This window comes from Pelophylax lessonae (assembly GCF_965119305.1).
Source record: "Pelophylax lessonae genome assembly, chromosome: 3".
Lineage (NCBI taxonomy): Eukaryota > Metazoa > Chordata > Amphibia > Anura > Ranidae > Pelophylax > Pelophylax lessonae.
The window spans coordinates 217,234,492-217,260,417 of record NC_138770.1 but is presented as its reverse complement, the minus strand read 5'-3'; the positions used below and the strand labels follow the sequence as shown (position 1 = coordinate 217,260,417).

The following is a 25,926-nucleotide window of genomic DNA, read 5'->3' as shown; positions in this document are numbered from 1 at the left end:
TTAAGGGAGCCAATTCCCATATCCTTTGCTGACTGATCTTCATCTGTGCCCTGTGTCCTGATTGATCGTGCATGTTCTCCCTGTTACTGACTCGGTGTGTTTTTTACTTGATACTTGATTCTGCCTCTGTCTTGTCATTTACCCTTGACCTGGCTCTTTTCCCGACTCTGGCTCTGCTCATGACTTGGTACCTTGCTGCCCGCCTGTTGACGACCCTGGCTATTCCTGAGACCCTGCTTCTGCCTCTGATCCTAGCTTCCGGTTCTACTTAAGTGCTTGCCTGGCTGTCTGCTGCACCAGCTCTGTACACCACTGTATGTTCCAGCCTCCAGAGTCCTGACAAGCTGGTTATCCTGTAAGCGGAGTGCCCCTTTAGTCTGCCAGTCCTATGCATACTACTGCTGTTCCTGCTTCTCTGGTTCCACAGCCTCCTTGGAGTTGCATACAGGTTGTTCAATCAACACCCACCAGGCACTCATGTCCCTCCTGTCCCTAAGCACCCTCTGTCTCATTCTCAGTGGGGCCAGGTCGGGAGATAAAAGAGATAAAAGAGAGGCCAATCTCATCAATTCAGTCTCCTATCAGGTACGTGACACTGCCATTTTATACTACAGGTGTCTCAACTTGGGTATTTGCTACCACTACGCAGAACAGGACTGGTTGAGGCAGATAGTGGTAAAATCCACAGACTTGACACAGGCTTCACCAGACCTCATAGAGTTGGAGATGTTATGCTGCAGGCAATAACCAGTTTGCGGTTCTCCAACTCATCCAAGCTGGGTGCAACTGTGCTGGTAAAAATCCCTTGCAGAGCTGGAGAACAAGGCAGCAGGTAACACAAGAGAAATAGCAAGGGGGAACAAGAACACCCAGAGATATAGATGAGAACCACAGGCTAGAAGTGCACAGGTACTGGTAACAAGGCTGTTTGGAACTCACAGACTGGTGCAGAAAAAGCAAATTACAGACTAAAGTGCAAAGGGAGACATGGAGATGAGGGAATACTGGATGCAAGCAGGGACACAAAGCTGGAAACAAGAGCTTGGAACAGGTGAGCATAACAACAGGGATTTTTGGTTTTCAGAAAATATAGTAAATGTTTGTAATTTTCTAGCAACAAAATAAAGATTTGAACATGTTTGCAATAAATTTGAAAAATTACTTGGTAGAAAAGTTGTTAAACATATTGAGGGGCATTTGATGGTGCTCTATGATACAAGTCTGAAGGCCCTGAAGGGCACTGAACACCCTCTCTGACATGACATTCAAAAGGATAGGCTAGAACTACAGGAACATTTTGGGCCAACTTCAGTCAGGGATACGTCCTTGACAACCAGTAGTCCATTGGAATTAATGCTTATAAGTGTCTTAGTTACAGCCTTGCTATCCATGTCCCTGTTTGCTTAACCAGAGCTCAGACAGTCTTATAAAAAAAAAAAAACTTAAAAAATAAAGAAATTAAAACTGTAAAAAATGTAAGTCTGTAAACAATACCTAACAGAAAAACAACAAAAACTGTTACATTCCCATTGGAATTGTGTAAGTAGATCAGCAATATTATCCTTGCATAGGGAACCTAATAAGGGGCCACCTATAGTAATAATGTTCCCTTTCTTTAGCCACAACCCTAAGGTACTTGTGTAGGCAATTTCACCCCACCGACATACAACTCGCAGGCTTTGGTAGGGGTAAAACGTTTTTGAAGCCTGTCCAACTATCTCCTCCCCCTCACAACCAAGATACCAACATTTCTCCTCATTGTATTCCTTCCTTGCCTCCTGCTGCCTCCCTGCATTCCAAACGCTGATTAAGGGATGGCCTTCTGGGCAAAATAATTAAGACTGGGTACATACCACTGTGGTGAAGCACGGATGATAATCACTTTTAAAGGGGTGGAATGTGAATGACTGCAAAGCCAGTTTTGCCAAGCTGGCATTAAAGGAGTTGTAAAGTCAGGAAGGTTTTTTATTTTTCATTGTATGCATTAAGATAAAAAGCCTTCTGTGTTTAGCAGCCTCCCCAGCACCCCCTAATACTTACCTGTGCCCCCTCTCTATCCAGCCATGTCCACGAGTCCCTTGGCCATCCTAGAACTGTCCCTCCTGATTGGCTTAGATACAGCTCCAGCACCATTGGCTCCTGAGGCTGTCAATCAAAGTCTGTGAGCCAATCAGGAGAAAGGAGGTGGGGCCAAAGTGCAGCTCCATGTCTGAATGGACACACGTAGCTGCGGCTCGGCTTGGGTGCCCCTCTAGCAAGCTGCTTGCTGTGGGGGCACACAATATGAGGGAGGTGCCAGGAGCAGGAACGAAGGACCCGAGAAGAGGAGGATCTGGGCTGCTCTGTGCAAAACCAATTGCACAGAGGAGGTAAGTATAACATGTTTTTTATTTAAAAAAAAAAAAAAAAACGAGACTTTACAATCACTTTAAGTGGCAGGGCATGGGGGTGATTTGTGGACAATTTTTACTTCCACTCCAGCAGCTGCAGAAGAGCCTATTTTAATTGAATTGGCTCCAAGACTCCTGCCTCCCTACATTTTTTTTACTGGTCATGAATGGTGAGCGTATAGGAGTTACCAATCAATCAAAAAGTGATTCTAGCAAGAACCAATTACAGTCAAGCTAGAGATAGGAACTCCTTAAACAGCTTTCATCCAATACAGAGGATGCAACCAAGTTGTTTTATTTTTTTTTTTTTTTGTGTGTCGAAAAAGAGGAGCCTAATTTTATGTGTCTAGAACTTGCTGTCTAAGCTGCAGGCGATACAAAAGCTGCTATTACTGGGGAGTAAAAGCTCTGCATAATTAACAAACATCATCAGCATTACAGTTCCTGCAAAATGTAGTAAGTTCATAGCCTGAAGGCTGCTTTCATCGTAGTAAGTCTGTTTATCCTGTCCAAGATTAGATTAGTTTAATTATTATGAAAAAACACTGCTAAAAATCTTACAGCCTAATTATGCAAATGTTTCTAAATGTTCACAAAAGTAATTTATTTATTTGGAGATAAATGAATCTGTTTTGTCATAAAACAGATTGTAGTCCTGGCAGTGAAAAAGCCAGGGTTGTATACCCTAAAGCAAAGAAAAAACTTCCTGCACAAACATCACAGAGATCCCTAGATTGCAGCATTTAGGAATACATTAACATTCTTAACTGGGTTTATTACTATATTTTTTTCTGAATGATCCTGATAAGACACTGAGCTGTCTCTCAAGTTTTAAGATTTTCAGCATTAGCTTTGTAGAGATGAGAGTGCGAATTCTCACAAGGAAAATTGGGCTGGTTGTCGTGTACTTCTAAATGATGCCGTTGGGATCTATTTTAGTGCACCTGTTTATACTTGTACAGTATTTTCATTTAGCTCTCCACTTAACTCCTCTTTTGGCAAAACAATATATAAATATAATCCAAAGCTAAATTCAAATTGCATTGGAAATTCTGTGTGGTTATTCAGCTACATGCAGTAGACATGAGCTAGCATTAGGAGTGTATGTGTCATCATATATTATGATGTTTCATTTTTTTTTTCTTTGTATCCCTGAGAAGTTTGAGCAATACTTTTTTTCATTTGTGTACCTATGCATACACACTTGTTTATTCTGTTACTATCGCTATTTGCAATATTTTCCCACACACACCTAGTATACATCAGTGACAGTTCTCTTTGACTGCAAATTAATATTTGGCATATGTATACATAGATGGATTATACATTTTTATGAATGCATGCTGGCATTCAATTCACTTTGTTGTGCCTATCCATTTTTTATGTTGATTCCTTAGTGTTTTCCAAAGCTGAGCCACAGCTTGCACATCTGTCTGGGACAAACAGTTTCAAAATTTCTGGACCAACCACTGCATCAAGCAGATGTTTCTCGACTTCCAAGCACTCCTTCTGATTTGCAAAGCTGGGAAAGGCTGGAAAAAAAAGCAAACATATTTGTCAAAAGTTGACAGTTAGCATTCTAGGTTCTACTTACAACTAGCAGTCAACACAAAAAATATTATTTGTATACATTTAAGGCATTAGTTTAACATTTTTATGAACAAAGTTATTTCATATTTCCTCACTTTAGACAACATTTTTTTTTTTTTTTTTTACAGACCAATTTATTACTTATGACAGTAGTTATCTTACTCAGACGCTGCCAACAGTCATGGAGGGTTTGAAGGTTACTATCGGAACAAAACTTTTTTTGGGGAGGAAATTACCAATTATATTAGTGTATGATTGACGCACACTGTTAAAACTTAAAGCAAGGGGCACAGAAAGATGCTTCACTTTAATTTCCACCTAGCAACACATACTCCTTCCCCTGCTGTTCCACTAATTTACCATGCGCAAATATTAAAAAAAAAAAAAAAAAAAAAAACACACACAGAGCAAGTGCATATGAAAGATGGTGGACATGTAAAGCCTGAGCTCTGCCGATTGTCCGCTTCCAACTGCCGTTCTCTTCATGGGGAAACCCAGTACAATACAATGACACTTCTGGCTAGCCCTAAGGAATCAGAGACCTACCTAAGAGCCCATTAAGGAACATTTACTCCAGCCATCCACTCCTTCCCCAGCATCACAGGAACCCAATACAGAGTTTGCAGACTCCTTCATAGACGCCGCTATTCCTTTTTATCTCAGGCTCCACAAATATGTTTTTTTTTTGTTTTTTTTTGAAGGCTCTATGTCAAATTCTGTTTTTTTGAAGTTTATACACTGCTCAAAAAAACTAAAGGAACACTTTTTAATCAGAGTATAGCATCAAGTCAATTAAACTCCTGGGATATTGATCTGGTCAGTTAAGTAGCAGAGGGGGTTGTTTAATCAGTTTCAACTGCTTTGGTGTTAATGAAATTAACAACAAGTGCACTAGATGGGCAACAGTGAGACAACCTCCAGAACAGCAATGGTTTTACAGATGGAGGCCATTGACATTTTTTTCCCTACTCTCTTTTCTGACTGTTTTTTTTTTTTTTGTTTAACTAGATTTGCATTTGGCTAGGGTCAGTGTCACTACTGGTAGCATGAGGCGATACCTGGCCCCTATAGAGGTTGCACAGGCAGTCCAACTCCTCCAGGCACATCAATATGTGCAATTGTCAGAAGAGTAGAGTAGAGATGGCTGCACTCCTCAACATGCATGGTGATGGTTACAACATCAGCTTAGCCTCTCCTTTTTCTTTTTTTTTTTTCAAAAAAGAGAGGCTAAGCTGACGTTGTAACCATCACCATGCATGTTGCGGAGTGCAGCCATCTCTACTAATAGGAAAGAAGGCGGCCATTCAGGAGAGGGCAATCCGGAGCATTGGGGCACCACATCGCCCAGCGGTATCTCCCCTGGTCCAGGTGGCCAAACAAGCGTTAACAGGTCTTAATACTATAAAGGTATTTAAGACCCACTTCATCTGGTTAGTGTTTTATTTTACTATCTCCCACGGTGACATCAAGTACCAGCACCAGACTCTTTGAAGATTGAGCACAGAGAACCTGCACTTTATATTCACTCTGCACTCAAGGATATTTTGCATATTTGCACCACAAGTCACCTATGAACTGTTTTCTATCAAGAAGTTTTTGAATTATTTTTGAATTATTTATTTATTTACTTATTTATATTTGAGCACCATTTTGATTGAATTATCACAGAAAGGACTGCACTTCCTATCACTAATGAACTCCTACCAAACTTGTAATTGAATCCCATTGTTTGTACATAATTTGCACTGTATCTAATTCTTTAAAAATGAATTGTATAGGAATTTATTATTTACAGTACACCAACACCTCAAATAGTATTTTAGGGGTAACAGTACATATCATAATTTGTGCTGTAATTCTGGTTACAGATAACACAAACTTTTTTATAATTTTATCACTATTAGCACATTGAGCAATTTTAGAGATTTTGTGCACTATTAGCATTCTTCTGGCAATACTATTTAAGACCTACCTCAACATCGTATTGTAATTATCTGCACTGATTAATCACTTCCCAGTACATAATCCTTTTGTTCTTAACACATTACCAAGTCCATATCAGTATAGATATCCAGCATGATATTTTTCTCTATTGAGATCTGATGTGTTTTTAAAATGTTCCTTTTTTTTTTAGCAGTGTATGTTTTTCCTGCTGGGTTGTTCAGTTCTTTATACCCCTACTATTGCACACCAGATACTACCTTCCATCTGTATACACATTTAAATTGGTTTTGTTTTCCCATTGCTACATGATCCTTCTGAAAATTGTGTGATATTATGTAAAAAGGTTTAAATTCAGAAAGAGATGGTTAGCACATATGTATTTTAAAGCTTCCAATCTGGACATGATCTTTGTAAAGAAACACTCCTCTGATAAAAGCAGGAGTTGCAACCTTTATTTCTCCCCTGAAGGTTGAAGTATAACTTAAGGAAACTTTTTTTTTTTTTTTTTTTTTTTTTTAGTTTTGGATGGGAGTGGAGATGGATTAGAACCCCTGTCATTTTTTATTGCTGTCTGGGACCCCGTTAAAGGGATTCACCCTCTCTCCGTTTTGTCCTGTTAACCATTATGATTGAAAGTGAAAGTAAGATAAAATCCCAATTTTGAGTTGTCTCCAGAAGAATAATGAAGAGGAAATTTTCCAATGGGGACACTTGTTCTGGTGACCTGGGGGTTCCCAAGAAATTACTTTCATTTTTAGGTATTTCTCCTCACTTTCTGTTTGACCATGGGACAGGAAGTGAAGGAAAATCTCCGCAATGCGACACAGATGGTGAAAAAATTGACAGGGGTCATAACCCTCCCTTGCTCTATCCAAAATGAAAAAAAATAGTTTTGCCTATAGTTCTACTTTAACTCTTCTACACTTGACCTACACAGGCAGTGTGTTTTACTTCTCTGTATACTGATGTACACCACTCTTATCTTGCTTTAAATTTACACCCCAAACTCTGGGCAAATCCAATTTCAATCTCAAACTTTAGACAGACTGTTGGGACAATGTAGTCCACTAACTATTACAGGGAGTGAATTCAGCATTATTATATCCCCTTATAGGGATAGACAATCACTTATTGGAGGACATCTCTCTTAAAGGTTAAAGTATCATTTAAGGCAAAACTTCTTTTGGTTTTGGATGGAGTAGAGATGGATTAGAACCCCTGTCAGTTTTTATGGCCGTCTGGGACCCTGTTAAGGAGAATCACCCTCTCTGTTTTGTCCTGTTAACCATTATCATTGAAAGTGAAGATAAAATCAAATTCCAATTTTGGGTTGTCTCCAGAAAAGTAATAGAGGGGAAATATTCCAATGGGGAACCTAGTTCCGGTGACCTGGGGGTCCCAAAGAAATTCCGTTCATTTGTAGGGATTTCCTCTCACTTCCCATCTAAAAATCATATTTAATTATCTTCATCTTTTCACAAAGTTATCAGAGAATACAACCTCTTTGATATTTGGGGAGTTAAACACCCTCTACACAAACAGAACTCCTTTTATATTACTCCTAATCCAGTTTATTCTAGATTTGATTTTTCTATGTGTACATGCCAGGGTTGAAATATGCATTCTCATCTGATATGTATCCTATATCATTGCCTAATCATATACCCATCACAAATAATTAAATGATTCTTTGCTCACTCTTCCTGAAATACGAAAAGGATTATCTACCTCTTTGGTGGAATTTTTTCAATTGAACACAGGTACAGTGCATTGGCGTCCACACTCGGGGAGGCCAAAAAAGCCTTTTTTAGAGGTCAATGTATTTCTGCGCGTTTTTAAACGCAATAAGGAATATCAAAAATATGCGCTCCAACAACAATTATCTAAAGCAGAACACCAATTGCTTGCATCTCCCAGTGCGTCCCACCTGTGCATTGTTACCAACTTCAAGCACCAGCTTAAAAGCAATCAATATGACAAGATTGGAAAAATCTCTTACATGGACAAAACAAAAATATTATTAATATTTCAATAAACCACATAGAAGTCTGGCGAATATACTAAGAACCAGACCTCTTCAATCTACACCAGACTTTATTTTATGCACTGATGGTACCCCTACATTTGATCCTCATTCTATGGCTAACTTTTTTGGGAAATATTAAAAAGAATTGAATAATTATTTGTCTTCTGAGTGTTACCCCCCTTTACAACCTGATAAATTCCAAGAATTTATTGGCTCTCTCTCACTACTCAAACTGACTCCAGACGATTTACAGACTCTTAATGCGGACATTTCAATGGAAATTATTAGCTGCAGTGGTAAATGTTTTACTCCATCATAAATCACCTGGGTGTCTTTCTTACTCTCATTACAAACATTTTCTCCCCTTTCTAGCCCTTCACTTGCTTACTCTTTATAGTTCATTACCTAAAGAGGAAATGCCCCACTTCCAGTTTCTGCATTCCTTTATTACGGTTATTTCAAAAGCAGGAAGGATACCTGCCTTATCCCTAATTATAGACCTATAGCATTACTTAAATATGAATACAAAATTTTTACTAGAGTCTTAGCTAATAGGCTTGCCCAAATACTGCCCAGAATTATTGAAAGAGACCAAGTAGGTTTCATTCTAGCTAGACAAGCTGGGGATAATACCCGTCTGACTATAGATTTGATAAATTTAGTAAACATGTGCAAAACACCAGCATTAATACGGATCTTAAAAAGGCCTAGGATAGGCTTTAGGGGACTTTTTTATAAAGCTATCCAAGCCCTATACTCCCAGCCCACCTCCCATGTAAACTTCCACGCTCTGTTTCCTCCACCTTTCCCATGTATCGTGGAACCAGACAGGACTGTCCGTTATCCCCTTTACTGTTGGTGCTATGCCTAGAACCCTAGCTAATGAAACTATCAAGGGAATCCCTGTTAGATGCAAGGAGTATAAACTTTCTTTACTTGCTGATGACATTTTACTTACTCTTACTAGCCCACACACCACTCTCCCAACCCTGAACTGTGTACTTGAAAAATTTATTTTTTTATTGGGTTACAAGATAAATCCTAAAAATACAGAAACCCTGCCTATTCTCAGTAGTCCTGCTCAACTAACAATTTTACAAGCCAATTATTCATACCACTGATGTTAACATTAAATACCTTGGCACCAAAATCACCCCTACTTTTTCAAGTTTATTTACAGCTAACTTCCCTCTTTTAATTTGTGACATTCAGAAGCTATTGAATCTGTAGGATAGCTGTAATCTTCCCTTGTTGGGCCCTATCAATAAACTTAAAATGTCTGCACTTCCCGAACTATTGTATCTCTTTGAGTCTCTCCCGCCCCAGTCCCGATGCCTCAATTACGAACCTTACAAAGATCCTTTTTTAAATTTTATCTGGCACTATAAGACTCATAGAACAGCTGTGTCCTCTACTTGCTGTTTAATTAAACAATATCATGCTGCCCATCTCTGCCAGATAATCTCCTGGTTATCTCAATACCCTCCTAACCGCCGGACATAAATAGAGCAACAACAAATATTTCTAGTACATCTTAACTTATTTCTCTGGCCCAACAAAGAGTAACCTAACCCTTTTTAAACATTGTTTCCTCACACCTATGATTTTCACTTTACAGGTCAGGAAATAATGTAAGCGATTATATTCTCTAGTATTGTCGGTGTCGGGTCTCATCAATTCTCTCTACAACCCAGAAATTGCAGACAGCTTGTCTTCTACACATATGCTGCCCTGGGAACAAGCAAATCCATTTAATTTAAGACATTTTCTTCGCCCAGCTACCTGTAAATTTTGCTCCTTTTGAGGATCTTCACTCTAAAAAGAAAGTACTAACTTCTTCACTATACTTTTACAAGAAATGTAGGCATTACCTTTTCACAAAGCAACCCTTGTTGACTTTAGAGCACCCCACTGTATTTAACATATACAAAATGGGCACAAGGTCCTTTACAAACTCATTTTATCCCCCCCCCCCCCTTTAGAAAGTACTGCATGAATCTCAACATAAACCAGGAGATTCCCACTCTTACATGATTAGGTGGGAAAAGGCCCTTCAACGTTCCATACCCATTCAGGTAATGGATAAAGTATGGTTAACAGCAGCTAAAACCTCATTATGTGTGACTTACAAAGAAAACATCTATAAGATTCTAATGTTCTGATAAAAAAAACTCTTGAAGCACTACATGCTTATAATCCACAGATGCTTAAATAAAGATGGAAGTGTATTCAAGTCACTGGTACTCTGTACCATATCTTGTGGCAATTATCACTTATTCAACTTTTTTTGGCAGTTTGTGATAAAATTATTGGAACAAGTATTGGGTGTAGCACTTCACTTAGACTCTATGCACTTCCTCCTAGGTTTACCCTTCCCAGGTATTCCCAAAACGTCAAAATAATTAGCTAGCCATATATTGACTACTGCCTGAAGATTGATTTCTAATCATTGGAGATCTACTACACCTCCCTTCCAAGCACAATAGTACTATCTCAGCAGTACAGAGAACGGAATCGCTTACAGCCAAGATTAAGGACATGGTGGACTCCTTCAATAATACTTGGCATCTGTGGGAATGTTCACCTTATGGTTTCTCTGAAACAGTTTTGCCTTCCTTTGATGATTCTAATTCATCTCATCCATGATAGCAATGCTAATCTTCCATTTTCTGGTGTGCATCCTCTTACAGTTCTATTTTCTTAGTTTTATTATTCTAGTGACAAGCTTAACCATGTCTCTTTATCTATGTGACATACTCACGATTACATAATTCAGATGTGCCATGTACTGTGATCACTACTTTGTAGTTTATCAGGATATGTCTACCATTTCTATGTCAATTTGTTTCCGAACGTCTCCATTATTGTACGTCAAATGCTTATTATATTTTTGTGTTTATTTTATTTATTTTCTTATTATTTTATATTATAATTATTGAGAACAATTCAAAATGTTTAATAGAAATTACAATAAAAAAAAAGTAATTTATGCTATAGAGGAGCATGTGACTCACTCTGCTTCCTTTTATGTGACAGTGCTGGTGCTTGTTGATTGACCCAGTACTGTCAAATTAGGGTGGGGACAAACAGAGCTCTTAGTCCTCTGTAACCTTCAACTATAGAAGCTTGGAACTTTCCAAGACAGTGTTTATTATATTACTTTCTACTGAACAGAGCAGGTGAGGAGTGAAGGAAAGAAATGTATCTGTTGATGGGGGGGCGGGGATTGGGGTCATTGGGAAAAAAAAAGCACAACTAGTATCACCAGTACAAAATATTTAGATAAACAGGACATTGTAATTTCATCAACACAAGGAAACGACAATTCAAGGCCACTAGGGGCCTTCCTCCAGGTATCAATAATCACTGTCACCTGAGGATGAGGCGCCTTAAAGTGTCAATTCATTCTGTTGTTCACATTAAAGTGTCCCGTTTGTTTTTTTTGTAATATGATGTGTTGGTGATATCTTGGATTGCACATATTTTTTTGGTGGCACCATCTGCTATTTTATTGCAGCACCTTCCTATGACTGGGTCTTACTGCTGTATGGAGTGCTCTGGACTTTTTGTATTTATTAAAGCAAACCAGGAGCTAAGCACAGAACTAAGTTAAGAAATTGGCTATTATGAAACTCCTTAGAATTACACTAATCTTGTCCTGATGTATTTACCACTTAACAGATGTAACATTTAGATTAATAAAAAAAAAAAAAAAAAAAAAAAACACAACAACAACAACAACAACATATTTCTACATATATCCTTTTTTTTCACGTAATTTATTTGCATGTCAGCATTATACTTTGAAATGCCTTACTAATTGCATAGTAATCACATGGCCTTTTTTCAGTCTTTTCATACCCAAAGCAACCGACCTGCCCATTTCCTCTCCTTTTGCTGCATGCGCTCCCAAACAGATGTAGTGATGTGATAATTTCTTTGCCCATTTTCCAAGTGTATACTCGTGTTATGCATTGTTTCTTTTGACCTTTTCCAATATGGCTGCTAGGCTCTCTCTTTCTGCAAAGAGGATGAGGTCATCAAGAAGAGCAGAGGTATAGCAAGGATTCTTGGGTAGGTTTGGAGAGGAGAAAGCACATGTTGAGGATTCATGCTGAGAGCACAAACTGTATGTTGCTACAGCCTCCCCTCACTGAGACATACATAGAGACTTTTAAAGATTTCATGTTCCTGTTTGGAAAATACCTTATGTTGGACGGTTCACTGAATTTTATTTCTTCAATACATGGACTTTAAAATACAATGCTGTGTGGATTACTGTCTATGTGGATGATACATTTCTCGATTGGGATTTCACTTTCTATTCACAAGCCCCAATTGAGTGGAGGCACTAGCGCCTGTTATAGATCCTGTCTTGATCACACAAATTATAAAGACTCTGCTCCTAAATACTATACAGGTGGCGACCATCATACTCCAGTAGCGGCAGAGAGTGAAAAGAATAGCGCTACACAGGTATGCAGGATTTTTTCAAATGAAAATACTGTAGATACTGTAAGAAGCAATTGTCCACAAACATTTTAATGCAGATAGAACAAAACAAATATGGGCATATTTATAAAGCAGGGACTATGACATTCACCAAACATTCAATGCAGGTGGATCCGTTTGAAATATAAAATACATGCACCAGAAAAATACACCTGCAATGAATGTTTGGCAAATGTCACTTTTACTGATTTATACATAGATTCCATAATATTCTTAGTTTAAAAGCAGCCCTGCATATACATCCCAATGACTGGACCAACCTAAAAATAAATGTACTAATAGTGCTTCCTATGCATCATATAAATGAGGTTCAGTCACGTTCATTGGAATCCATATTCAAATATAACAGGCTTTTGTTATTCTTGTAGAGACACATTAATTTAAGCCTAAAATTACAGCTATTTGTGTCATCATGTACCTGTAACATTTTATAATATTTGTGATTGCATGGAACAAGAAGTCTGATTTACAAAGGATTGCTAATTACCTGCCATTAGAATGAATTGGGCAATTAAGAATTCTTAGTTGGTAACCTTTTGGAAATCACTCAGCAATAATAAGATCACAAGTGAATACTTTCTATATATTAAAGCCAAATGCATTTCTATAACTTAGCTACATGCCATTGTATTACTTTTTTTTCAGTTGGGCCCTCTAGTTTTTGGAATTCATTTTAAGAAATATTAGAATATTAAAATAGTATTTCCCATATTTCAATTATAAGTTCCCTGTTTAGAAAAATCGTATTGTAGCCTACCTAATGGGTCTGCTTTGGAATATAATCCTTTTTTATAAAATATAAAAAAAGAATATACCATGAGAGATGCTCAAATTTATCAGCTATCATCAACAGACATCAAGAGTGAGTATTATCAGGAAATGAATTAACTTCCCAGATTTACAAATATGTCACTCCTTTTATTACTACATACACATGGGCTTTAAAAAGGAATGGTTTGCACACATTTCTAATGACCACCCAGCACTTCCTCTAAAGAAGAAAGTGCTGGATTTGCTGTGCACTCCTTTGCTAGGGAGATGCTATTTCTGTCAGCATTGGCATACCAAAGTTGTTGTAAAGGTTTAACACACCCTGAGAAAACAAATGACCAAAAAAAACAGATCAAACAATGGGTGCTTTGGATAAGGCTCTAATCAAATATAGCCAGAAAAATACAGTAAATAAAGTTTCCCCTCAGTATAAAGACTAATTGCATTATTTTATTCCATTCTCTAATGAAAAAAGATTCACCGGACAGGCTTCCAAGTCTTTACCTCTCCATCAATGTATTTATATTCTGTATATTAGACATGAAGCAAGACATGGCTTAGGGATCTGTCAAGTATCATTGGGCCTTCTGACCAATTTTTACACTAAAAAAGACTGCTTGACAGGAATTTCATCTGTTTACAGTAGCCCTTTTATTAACATTAACTTTACCATAATAAATACCAAAAAGACCGGCGCCAGCAAAGAAGGGAGGTGAGAAGAAAATGGGCCATTCTACCATCAATGGGGTAGTTACTAGGAAATACACCATCGATATTCCCAAGCGGATCCATGGAAAGGGCTTCAAGAAACGTGCTCCCTGTGCTCTGAAATCCGCAAATTTGCAGTGAAAGAGGTGCATACTCCTGATCTGCATTTTGACACCAGGCTAAACAAAGCTGTGTGGGCCAAAGGGATCAGAAATGTTCCATATCGCATTTGTGTGCACTTGTCCAGGAAGTGCAATGAAGATGAAGACTCCCCCCAACAAACTGTACACATTTGTCACATATGTGCCATTTACTACATAATGAAAAAGGTTATACTTATCTAATGGTAATTTTCCTTTCCTAATGCATAGGCATGACAGCATTCATGTATGGGTAGGCTCCGGCACTCGCCCAATCAGGACTGGTTATACTAGATAAATGAGTCACCTCCCCTAAGGCGGCATTCTCATAACGAGACTCAAATGTGAAGCCCCCAAGGGAGGGACCTGTATACTGTCATACTTATGCATCAGGAAAGGAAAATTACCATCAGGCAAGTATAACATTTTCCATTTTCCTAACACAAGCATGCATTCTCAACACAAGCATGACAGCATACATGTATGGGATGTAGCAAGCCCAAAAGAAGAAGGGAGGGTACGCCAAAGTATTTTATTCATTGTTACCTCCGGTCAGTACAGAACGACCGAACTCTACAGTAGTTAAGACCACTGGGTCCACTTTATAGTGACTCAAAAAATGTGCTATATGTAGACCAAGTTGCACTCTACATATTATTTCAGGAGATACACCCCTAAATTCTGCCCAGGATGGCGCTAGGCTTCTCGTCGAGTGAGCTCTCACATCGGTTGGAGGTTCTAAACTTCTTGCCTCATAATAAGCCCTCTTGATGGTCTTGACCAGCCACAATGGCAGTGTTCTGGTAGATGCTGCTAGCCCTATTTCTTGTCCCACCTGGGATGATGAACAGGTGTTCTGCTCTTCTGAAAGGGGATGGCTTCTGTATGTGTATTTCCAAGATAGACCCGACATCTAACCCGTGCGTCTGATAAAATGTGTCTCTCTGCATTGTTGGGAGAACAATGTCTTGTTTCCGGTGAAATGGTTTGTTTACCTTCGGCAGATGTTGTGGCAGAGTTCTTAATACTACTCTATCCGGTAAGTGGCAACAATGAGTTTTGTATCCTAAGGCCTGAATATTCGATATTCTTCTCCCTGATGCAATGGCATTGAGAAAAACTGCTTTCATCATTATACGCCACAATAGGTTTGCCTGGTCACCTGAAAAGGGAGGTTGGGACAACATTTGTAATACCACCTGTAAGTAAGGTGGAGGAACAAATTATATTCTTTTTGGATGAACTCTACTGCGTACTAAGTGCTGAGTAGCCAATCTCACACCTGATAGGGCTGAAAGGGCTGAGACTTGGACTCTGAGTGTGCTTGCCTGTAGGCCTAGTTGAAGGCCTGTTTGAAGGACTTCTATTACTTGGGATTCCCATGGCACTAATGGGTCGAATCGCCTGGACTCAGCGAAAGTGGCATACTTTTTCCATATCCTTGAGTAGGTACTGTTCATCATTGCTGCCCTTGCTTTTAGGAAGGTTTCAATAACTAAGGCTGAGCAAACTTCCTCCCCTAGTCTTCTCTCAATCTTCATGCCACAAGATGAAGCATGAGAGGATTCGTGTGATACAACTGACCTTGCTGGAGAAGATCTGGTATCTCTGGTGGTAGGATTGGGGATTGTAAAGCCAAAGACTGTAATAGTGGAAATCAGGGCCTGTGGGGCCAACAAGGAATGATTGCTATCACCACCCCTGAGTGTTTGCGTATTCTTTAGAGTAACCTAGGAATCATAGGTATTGGTTGGAATACGTATGCTAGGGTACAGACCAACTCAGAGCTCAGAGCATCCCCTGCTTCTGCTTGTGGGAATTTCGCTCTTGCTAATAATCGTCTGAATTTCTTGTTGGTTGGGATGCCATTAAGTCTAGGTCTGGATGACCCCACCAACTGTAAATCCATTGGATGACTGACTGGTTCAGTGCCCATTCATTGTTGTCCAACATTTTCCGGCTCAGTGCATCTGCAAAGTAATTCTGTTGAGCTGGGGTGTAAGTGGCTGATAAACTTGACACATTCTGTTGAGCCCAGTTCATGATGGGCGTGACCTCCACTAGGAGGTCTGGATTCCTTGTTCCTCCTTGGCGGCATACATAAGCGACTGCTGCCCTGTTGTCCATCTGGAGTATTACACCGGTTCCCCTGACTTGGTCTTGAAATGTTTTTACAACTTGAAAGGCTGCTTCAGTTCCAATATATTGGAGGCTTCCTTCCATTTTCTCCTCCACCGACCCTGGGCTGGATGACCGTTGCAATGTGCTCCCCAGCCTACCGCTGATGCATTTGATGTGATCACTACTGATGTCGGTGGATTGAGTTGGTGGCACTTTGAAATATTTGCCGGTTTCTTCCACCACTCAAGGGAACGCTTCATCACTGGTGACATTCTGATCCATTGACACGTGGAGCGGCTCTTCCATTGTTTCAGGAATTCCACCTGGAAGGTCCTCATACACCAGTGAGCCCACTTCACCATGGGTATCATAGCCGCTAGTGATCCTAACAATCTGAGACTTTAGCAGGCCATGAGGTATGAGAGTGTCAATATTTTCCATTGTTGAGAGACAAGCGCCGTTGCCTTCTCTGGAGGGAGTTCTGGTGTGTTCCTGGAGGTATCTAGGATTGCTCCCATAAACAGCATTCTCTGCATGGGCACTGGTTGACTCTTTTGCCAGTTGATAATCCACCCTAGACTCAGTAGGGTTCAGACCAGAATCTCCCGGTGTTCTGTCAGGACTTGCGGATTCCAGGCTACTAGGAGAAATTGTCCAAGTACTGGAACACTTGTAGACCCTGTCTGCGCAATGTGGTTATGACCGGGAGTAGCACCCTGGAGAATATTCTCTGTGACTTTGACAGGCCAAATGGTAGACAGATAAATTGAAAATGGTATTCCATTATTGCAAAGCATAAATATTTGTGACATTGTTGATGAAATGGGATATGTAAATAGGCATCTTTCAAATCTAAAGATGGCATCCACTCCCCGTCTGATGGTTTGTATGACTGACTGCAGCGTTTCTATTCGGAAGCCCTGGACTTGGATGTACTTGTTCAATTTCCGAAGGTCTAATACTGGTCTTAGATTACCAGTTTTTTTCTTCACTAAGAAAAGAGAAAAATAGAATCCCTAATGTCTTTCTCGTATAGGGACTGGTTCTATGCCCCTCTTCCACCACATATTCGAAGATTATCTGTATCTTCTGTTGACACTGAGGGAGCTTTGTGTGGGTAAAGTGGGGGATATCCGGGGAAGCCAAAAACTCCCAGCGATGACCTTCCTGGATTATTTTATGGCCCAAGGGTCCTTGATCTGCTCTTCCCAGACCGGAGCAAATTGGCTTAGTCGGGTACCAACTGGACCAGTCTGGACGAAGGGACCCTCAAAAGAGCTTCTGAGTCGTGCTTTGTATTGGTTTGTTCAACCGAGCTACTGATGTCTGGGGCTTCTTTCACCCTCTCTTGGGATCTTTGATTGTTCTAAAGGGTCTTGTGTCCCTTATCTTACCCATGAATTGTCTCCTTTCCAGCTGGCGCTGGCGCCTGGGTCTCAAATCCTGGAGGATCAATCCTGAGTTGCCCTCGTCACCTTTGAAATAGCAGTTACCAATTTGCTGCCAAACAAGGCTGCTCCATCAAAAGGAATTGCTTTTTGGCTGCAATTCTTCAATGAAGAATGAGGGGTTTACTGTGGACCCAGAAAAATGTGCCAATGTTAACCACTTTAGGACCGGAGGATTTTCCTGCTTAACGTCCAGGCCACTTTTTTCAACTTGGCACTGCGCGAATTTAACTGACAATTGCGTGGTCATGCAACGCCGTACCCAATCGAAATTTACGTCCTATTTTTCCCACAAACAGAGCTTTCTTTTGGTGTTATTTGATCACCTCTGTGCTTTTCATTTTTGCGATATTAATAAAAAAATAGCAGAAAGTTTGCGAGAAAATTGACATTTTCTACTTTGACAGTTAAAAAATATCCAATATATTCAATTTTTGTCATATATTTAGGCCAAAATGTATTTAGCTACATGTCTTTGACAAAAAAATTCTCAATGAGTGCATTTTTAACCACTTTAAGACTGGAAGATTTTGCCCCATTCCTGATTTTTTTTTTTTTAATTTTTGAAAAAAAGAGCGACAATTTTGAAAAAAAAAAAAAATATTTTTCACATTATGATATACAACATTCCCCCAAAAAAAATGTATAAATCAAAATTTTTTAACATTTTAGGCCAATTTGTTTTCTGCTACATATTTTTGGTAAAACAAATCACAATAAGCGTATTTTGATTGGTTTGCGCAAAAGTTATTGCGTTTACCAACTACGGGAAAGATTTGTCATTTTTATTGTTTATTTTTTTTTACTAGTAATGACGGCGATTTTTTTTGCGGGACTGCGACATTGCGGCGGACAGATCGGACCCCTAACTGACATTTTTTACACTTTTGGGGGGACCAGTGACATTACTATAGTAATCAGTGCTATAAATATGCATGGTTACTGTAATAATGACACTGGCAGGGAAGGGGTTAACACTGTTGGTGATCAAGGGGTTAAATGTGTGCCTCATGCTTACTGACGTGTGTGGGGGGAGGGGATTGTGTGACACAGACACACAGCTATGCTGAATCTTGTGATCTGTCCCTGCCTGTCACAGAGGAGATCCGCCCGCTTTGTTTGTTTTGTTTGTTTGCACGCTCGCCGCCGAGAGAGGGAGGAATCCAGCTACATAGGTCTATGTCGCTGGACCCAGCCGAGACGCTCTGCTTCAGTAGCAGCAACGTGAATGGTCGACAAGTGGTTAAGGAAGAGCCCAAGTACCTGGGGTACATTGTGGGTAGGGGTTTGGTGAAACCTCAGATGAGTAAGGTACAAATTATTCAGGTTTGTCCCCACCCAATCACGAAGAAAAAGGTCTGAGCTTTTTTGGGCTTTATGGTGTACCATCACAGGTTTGTCCCCAACTTTGCCACTATTCCTTCACCTCTCACTGCTGTGACAAAGTGTAAGAAGTCTGTTATAGTAAACTGGAATGACAAGGCTGAGGAGGCTTTTCAGGAGCTTAAAATGGCTTTTTGTCAGTATCTAATGTTCGTTGCTTTGGACTTTTGAAAATGTGGCAGTATGAAGGAGTTCTCAAGCTGTGAGCAAGGTGAATGCTCTGGAACTACGACTCTTGTTGTTGAACCCCTGTGACCCATATGGTACCCTGCAATATGGATAAACCCTACCCCAGTGTAAGAATAAGAAATCGGCAGTGAGACAGTCATGTGGTTCCTTGACTGGGGGAACTGGAGAAAGTGCAGAGAAGGGCAACCAAACTGATAAGAGGCATGGAGGAGCTCAGCTATGAGAAAAGATTAGCGGTACTGAATTTATTCTCTCTTGAGAATAGGAGATTAAGGGGGATATGATCAACATGTATAAATACATAAGGGGTCCATATACTGAACTTGGTGTTGAGTTATTCACTTTAAGCTTAACACAGAGGACAAGGGGGCACTCTTTACGCCTAGAGGAAAACCGATTTAGTCTCCAACTACAGAAAGGTTTCTTCACCGTAAGAGCTGTGCAAATGTGGAATAGACTCCCTCCAGAGGTGGTTCTGACTAGCTCACTAGATTGCTTTTAAAAAAAAAAAAAAAGCCTGGATTCTTTTCTGGGTGTATATAATATAAATGGGTACTAATATTTATAGGTAAATTTGATCCAGGGAACAGACGATTGCCTCTTGAGGGATATCAGGAAGGAATTTTTCCCCCTGCTGTAGCAAATTGGATCATGCTTTACTGGGGTTTTTTCGCCTTCCTCTGAATCAACTGTGGGTATAGGATTGTGTATATGGGATTGTATGGTTGGGTTTACTGTTTTTTTTTTTTTTTGTTTTTTTATTGGTTGAGTCAGATGAACTTGTGTCTTTTTTCAACCTGACTAACTATGGAACTATGCAAATTTATACTAGAGCTGTGAACTGTTTATTTTGATTTTTGCATAAGGAAACTATTTATGTTGACCTGTTTTGAAGGAAAAAATAAAGAACTTTTTGCTTTTACAAATGGTTGCTGGAGGTCACAGGCCCCCATATGACAGCTGTGTAAACTGTATATTTTGACAATAGGGCAGCTTTGAAGGACAGCCTTTTCATGCTGCTTCATGGAGAAAACTTCCTAGTGGTCACCCTACAAATTTTTTCTAAGTAACAAGCTAGCAACAAATCATCAATTTACTACAAAAGAACACATCTTTATCGTGCAGCCCATCTCTGTAGAGTATTTAACAAAATTGTGATGGACTGCTTTTTAGCCCTCAAGGTAACTGAGTCAAGGTAAACTGTCTGTCTTAAAAGGTAAAAGCAAAAATATAAACACTGTGGGACAAAAGGCAAACATTAGCTTACTTGATTTGTAAATTAAGTTGCGCTAAATATGATCGATGGAGGTATAAAGTCCACAAAGTCCCAACAATAAATGAAGATGTAATCCAGGACCAGACTCCCTTAAGGGTATATGCTTACCAGATTGAGGTAAGATAAAAGCAGATGCTCTATATAAATCTTGTCACCTTGATAGTAGATCCAGGCCCACGTAAGCGGTGAACTCAATGGTCATTGGATCATGGAAAAAAAAGTGTAAAAATACGCAATAGCGTAAAACCCAACAACTAAATTGATAAACACCACGGTGTTAATTAAAGGATGAATTACGTGTGAAATAAACCACCACCAATGATCACTGATAACAGTGAACTAATATGTACATAAAAGGAAAAGGAAAAATGATTGAGTGATAAATACCCCTTACCAGATAGAGATAAGGGTTGATGCAAACAAAACAATTATATTGTGTTCCAGCTAAAGTTGCCTCTTACCAAACGACAATAATAAATAGCCCAAGTGAGGAAAGCAATGTTGGGAAGATTGAGTGTTGAACCATCTCCAGCTAGATTAGCCTCTTACCATGTGAAAGTAAAAACAAGTATGTGCAAATCACAATCCAATGTGACACCCGGATTCAATACCAAGAAACACCAGTAGGGGTCGCCTCTTACCAGATCAAATATTCAACCAAGCCTGTATGGTAATCAATGATTCGGGGGCCTGACCCTGGACTTGAACAACTAGTCCTCAGATGTATCTGGAGGTATTCCAAATGTTCACCAACAAAAAGAAAAAGAAGCTCCCATAGCATAAAACCATTTAAAATGTATTCAAGTAAAAAACAGGAAAACTTACAGGAGACCAGGAAGGAATGAGCAATGTATGCAGCTGCCAGCCGGACGGCTTCGCTCGCCTGCACTCTCTGGTCGCAATTCGATGACGTCAGTACGCCGTGCCCTGACGACGTTTCGTCACAGATGACGTTTTCAAAGGTGCGGACGGCGTACTGACGCCATCTATTTATGCAGGGAGGTGAGCCAAAACCGGAAGTAGGTGAGCATCATCCCGCCATCTTAAGTGGGGGAAACTGGAACCGGAACGATAACTTACACACTACCCTGAAATTGACACCACCGAACAATGTACATACAGCAACGTTAAATGTTTGAATAAACCCCGCAGGCAGGTTATAATTAATACTGTACTTTTAACAGCAATCGATTATCAAGTAAACAATGATTAGAATTAATACTGTACTTTTAACAGCAATCGATTGTCAAATAAAAAATGATCATAACCACCTATGAGGGGTCAAGCATAACGCCATCTAGTGGATATAAATCAATGTTACAAGATCATAAATATAATAGTCACATCAGGACAGCACCATTATTAACCATCACAATGAAATAGAAGGTTATAAATAGAAAAAATTATTGATATTAACAAAAAAATATATATGTTTTTGATTCCATTCTTGAGAATTATTATAGCAAACCCAAAAAGCTATTGATTATATGAGCCAAACCCACATGGCTACCAATTGGATAAATTAGAACACATGTAATGCTAATGAGGTCCTATAGGTGTTAACATATATATGCTGGTTACATGTATTAGTGCTGACCTGTTGCGATAACAATGGAACAATATACTTGGTCGAAAATGAGTATATGAAAAGGAAAATAATATGAATAAAAATAGAAACCCGATTAAGCTGAATATTAAGCATTATCTATAAACGCGTTTGTTTCAATGTCGACATTGAGTCCAAACGGTACGTACGTTTTGACCCGGTGAATCCAGGTCATCTCTAGCTTTGGGATGCCTCTAACTAGGGGTTCACCTCTCCAATGAGGTACAAATTTATTTATCCCAAGGAATAGAGTATTCCTGGGATTTTTGTCATGGACAAGGGCATAATGTTTGGACACCGAGTGTTTAGGGAAACCCTTGAGTATATTTGATATATGTTCGTTAAGTCTTACTTGTAACGGTCTTTTCGTTCGTCCTATATATTGAAGCCCGCATGGGCACTGGAGCAAATAAACAATGCCCGTGCTCATGCAGGAGATAAATGGCCTTATAGCATGGACTCTGCCTGTACCAGTAGATGCAAATTCTTTAACTGTTCTACATTTGTTAGAACTGAAGGAACAGACTTGGCATCTGTTGCATTTGTAGAATCAATGTTACAAAATCATATTTATGATCTTGTAACATTGATTTATATCCACTAGATGGCGTTATGCTTGACCCCTCATAGGTGGTTATGATCATTTTTTATTTGACAATCGATTGCTGTTAAAAGTACAGTATTAATTCTAATCATTGTTTGCTTGATAATCGATTGCTGTTAAAAGTACAGTATTAATTATAACCTGCTTGTGGGGTTTATTCAAACATTTAACGTTGCTGTATGTACATTGTTCGGTGGTGTCAATTTCCGGGTAGTGTGTAAGTTATCGTTCCGGTTCCGGTTTCCCCCACTTAAGATGGCGGGATGATGCTCACCTACTTCCGGTTTTGGCTCACCTCCCTGCATAAATAGATGGCGTCAGTACGCCGTCCGCACCTTTGAAAACGTCATCTGTGACGAAACGTCGTCAGGGCACGGCGTACTGACGTCATCGAATTGCGACCAGAGAGTGCGGGCGAGCAAAGCCGTCCGGCCGGCGGCTGCATTTATTGCTCATTCCTTCCTGGTCTCCTGTAAGTTTTCCTGTTTTTTACTTGAATACATTTTAAATGGTTTTATGCTATGGGAGCTTCTTTTCCTTTTTGTTGGTGAACATTTGGAATACCTCCGGATACATCTGAGGACTAGTTGTTCAAGTCCAGGGTCGGGCCCCCGAATCATTGATTGCCATACAGGCTTGGTTGAATATTTGATCTGGTAAGAGGCGACCCCTACTGGTGTTTCTTGGTATTGAATCCGGGTGTCACATTGGATTGTGATTTGCACATACTTGTTTTTACTTTCACATGGTAAGAGGCTAATCTAGCTGGGGATGGTTCAACACTCAATCTTCCCAACATTGCTTTCCTCACTTGGGCTATTTATTATTGTCGTTTGGTAAGAGGCAACTTTAGGTGGAACACAATAGAATTGTTTTGTTTGCATCAACCCTTATCTCTATCTGGTAAGGGGTATTTATCACTCAATCATTTTTCCTTTTCCTTTTATGTACATATTAGTTCACTGTTATCAGTGATCATTGGTGGTGGTTTATTTCACACGTAATTCATCCTTTAATTAACACCATGGTGTTCATCAATTTAGTTGTTGGGTTTTACGCTATTGCGTATTTTTACACTTTTTTCCATGATCCAATGACCATCGAGTTCACCGCTTACGTGGGCCTGGATCTACTATCAAGGTGACAAGATTTATATAGAGCATCTGCTTTTATCTTACCTCAATCTGGTAAGCATATACCCTTAAGGTAGTCTGGTCCTGGATTACATCTTCATTTATTGTTGGGACTTTGTGGACTTTATACCTCCATCGATCATATTTAGCGCAACTTAATTTACAAATATTTATTAGGGTGTGGTCACACTGGAAGTTGCTGCTGTTTAATTTACTTCCTCTAGCGCGGTTAATCCCTCTTTACATATTAGCTTACTTGATAAACCGTAAAAACCCTGGGACTTTCTGGAATCCTGAAAAGCAATTTATGATGACCAGGCACCGCTGCACAAGGGGATTATATCATCTGTTTCAACACCCTCAAATCTTGCGAATGGCTGCAAATAATTGCCACCTCCTGTTGTTTGGAAAGTGGGCATTGTGGTTATTTAGGTGACTCGAGTCCAGGTTTCACACTAACCAACACGTATGGGAATCCACTTCAATACAGGGCACTTTCATCCCCTTCTTGCCCAGGCCAATTTTTAGCTTTCAGCGCTGTCACACTTTGAATGACAATTGCGTGGTCATGCAACACTGTACCTAAATTAAATTTGTATATTTTGTTTCAGACAAATCGAGCTTTCTTTTGGTGGTATTTAATCACCGCTGGGTTTTTTATTTTTTTACTAAAAGAAAAAATACAGAAATATTTTTGTAAATAAGTAATTGTTCTCCTTCACTGATGTGCGCTGATGAGGCGGCACTGATGGGCATTGATATGCTGCACTGATGGGCACTGATGAGGTGGCACTTATGGACACTGATGAGGTGGCACTGGTGAGGAGCCACTAATATGCTGCACTGATAGATGGCACTGATATGCGGCTCTGATATGTGGCACTGATGGACACTGATAGGCGGCACTAGTGGACGGCACTGATGGGTAGCACAGATCAGCAGGCACTGACTGACATCACTAATGGGCACTGTTTGAGGTCACTGATGGGCACTGATTGGGGTCACTGATTTGCTTTACTGTAATCAGGACACTGATGATCAGTGCCCTGATTACTTGTCCTGGACTCCCCTTTGAGGAAGAGCCGCTGATAGGCTCTCCTCTCCACGCACTCTGACAATGTGAGGCGTGGAGCGCCGATAAACGGCACTTCCGCATTTACATGTGACCGGCTGTGTCATTGGCTCTTTGCCAAGATAGGGGTTGGGCCATGTCCTAGGATCACCGCGCGGCTGTAATCTCTGCTCTGCGCATCCCCGCAAACTCGCAAGAGAGGCCGATTCTTATACTTTGCTGGGCATGTTGGCCAATACTGCCAGGAGAGGGAATTGAAGGCCCTTTTATACCATTAGATCATAGTATAGAAAGTATAGAGCATTTTTTGGCTAGCTGATAAGTAAGGTTATGTATCTTGTAGCACCTGAAGGAGCCACTGATGTTTGGGTTTCCCTGTTCCTGGTGCTGGAGACCCACTGAAAAGTACCACACTCTTGGACACACTGGGACTGCAAGAAGGGTTGTTTAATTAGGGAACACGGCCAGAAAAGTAAGAGTACAGCAACAATACCAATGAACAGTGACAAAACAGAGGCAAACAGTATATGATTATATACTATATAATTACAGTGTGAACGTTTTTTTTAAGGTTCACACATATATTATTCCTTATTGCTAGCAGCATCTGATCATTTGCACTAGCATGGACCTTTTTTTTTTTTTTTGAATAAATAGTATATACAAAAAATAACTTCCAAAGAGATAGTATCAGAAGTACATATAATGGGTACAGAACAACCTCATTTAAGGACAAATTCAGACCTTACAGGCCCTGACTTAAAGGGCTATCCTAACTGTGGAAAGTATACACAGGGCAATAAAACACAGACCCTACTGAATCCGCTACTGATCTGCTTCTCATTGGCCAGTGATGAATGCCTGTTGGGGGCCAGCATTGGAGTCCAAAGTCTATGTTGGAATGCTCTAATTCGAGTTTTGTAATTACATTAAGATGGTTTTCCAAAGAACAAATCCCTGGGAATCCCAGAAAGTGGTAGGGCTGTGCCTTTTTGCCGGAATGTGAAAAAGAT

General features: G+C 39.8%; 1 pseudogene across 1 annotated transcript; it reads left to right on the top strand.

The window, feature by feature from the left end:
• The first annotated feature begins 987 nt into the window (after positions 1–987).
• On the top strand, positions 988–14,262 carry LOC309550132 (large ribosomal subunit protein eL31-like; annotated as a pseudogene). Its single transcript has 3 exons — positions 988–1,051; positions 10,245–10,329; positions 13,923–14,262. The product of its transcript is annotated as a large ribosomal subunit protein eL31-like (transcript).
• Positions 14,263–25,926: the final 11,664 nt, after the last annotated feature.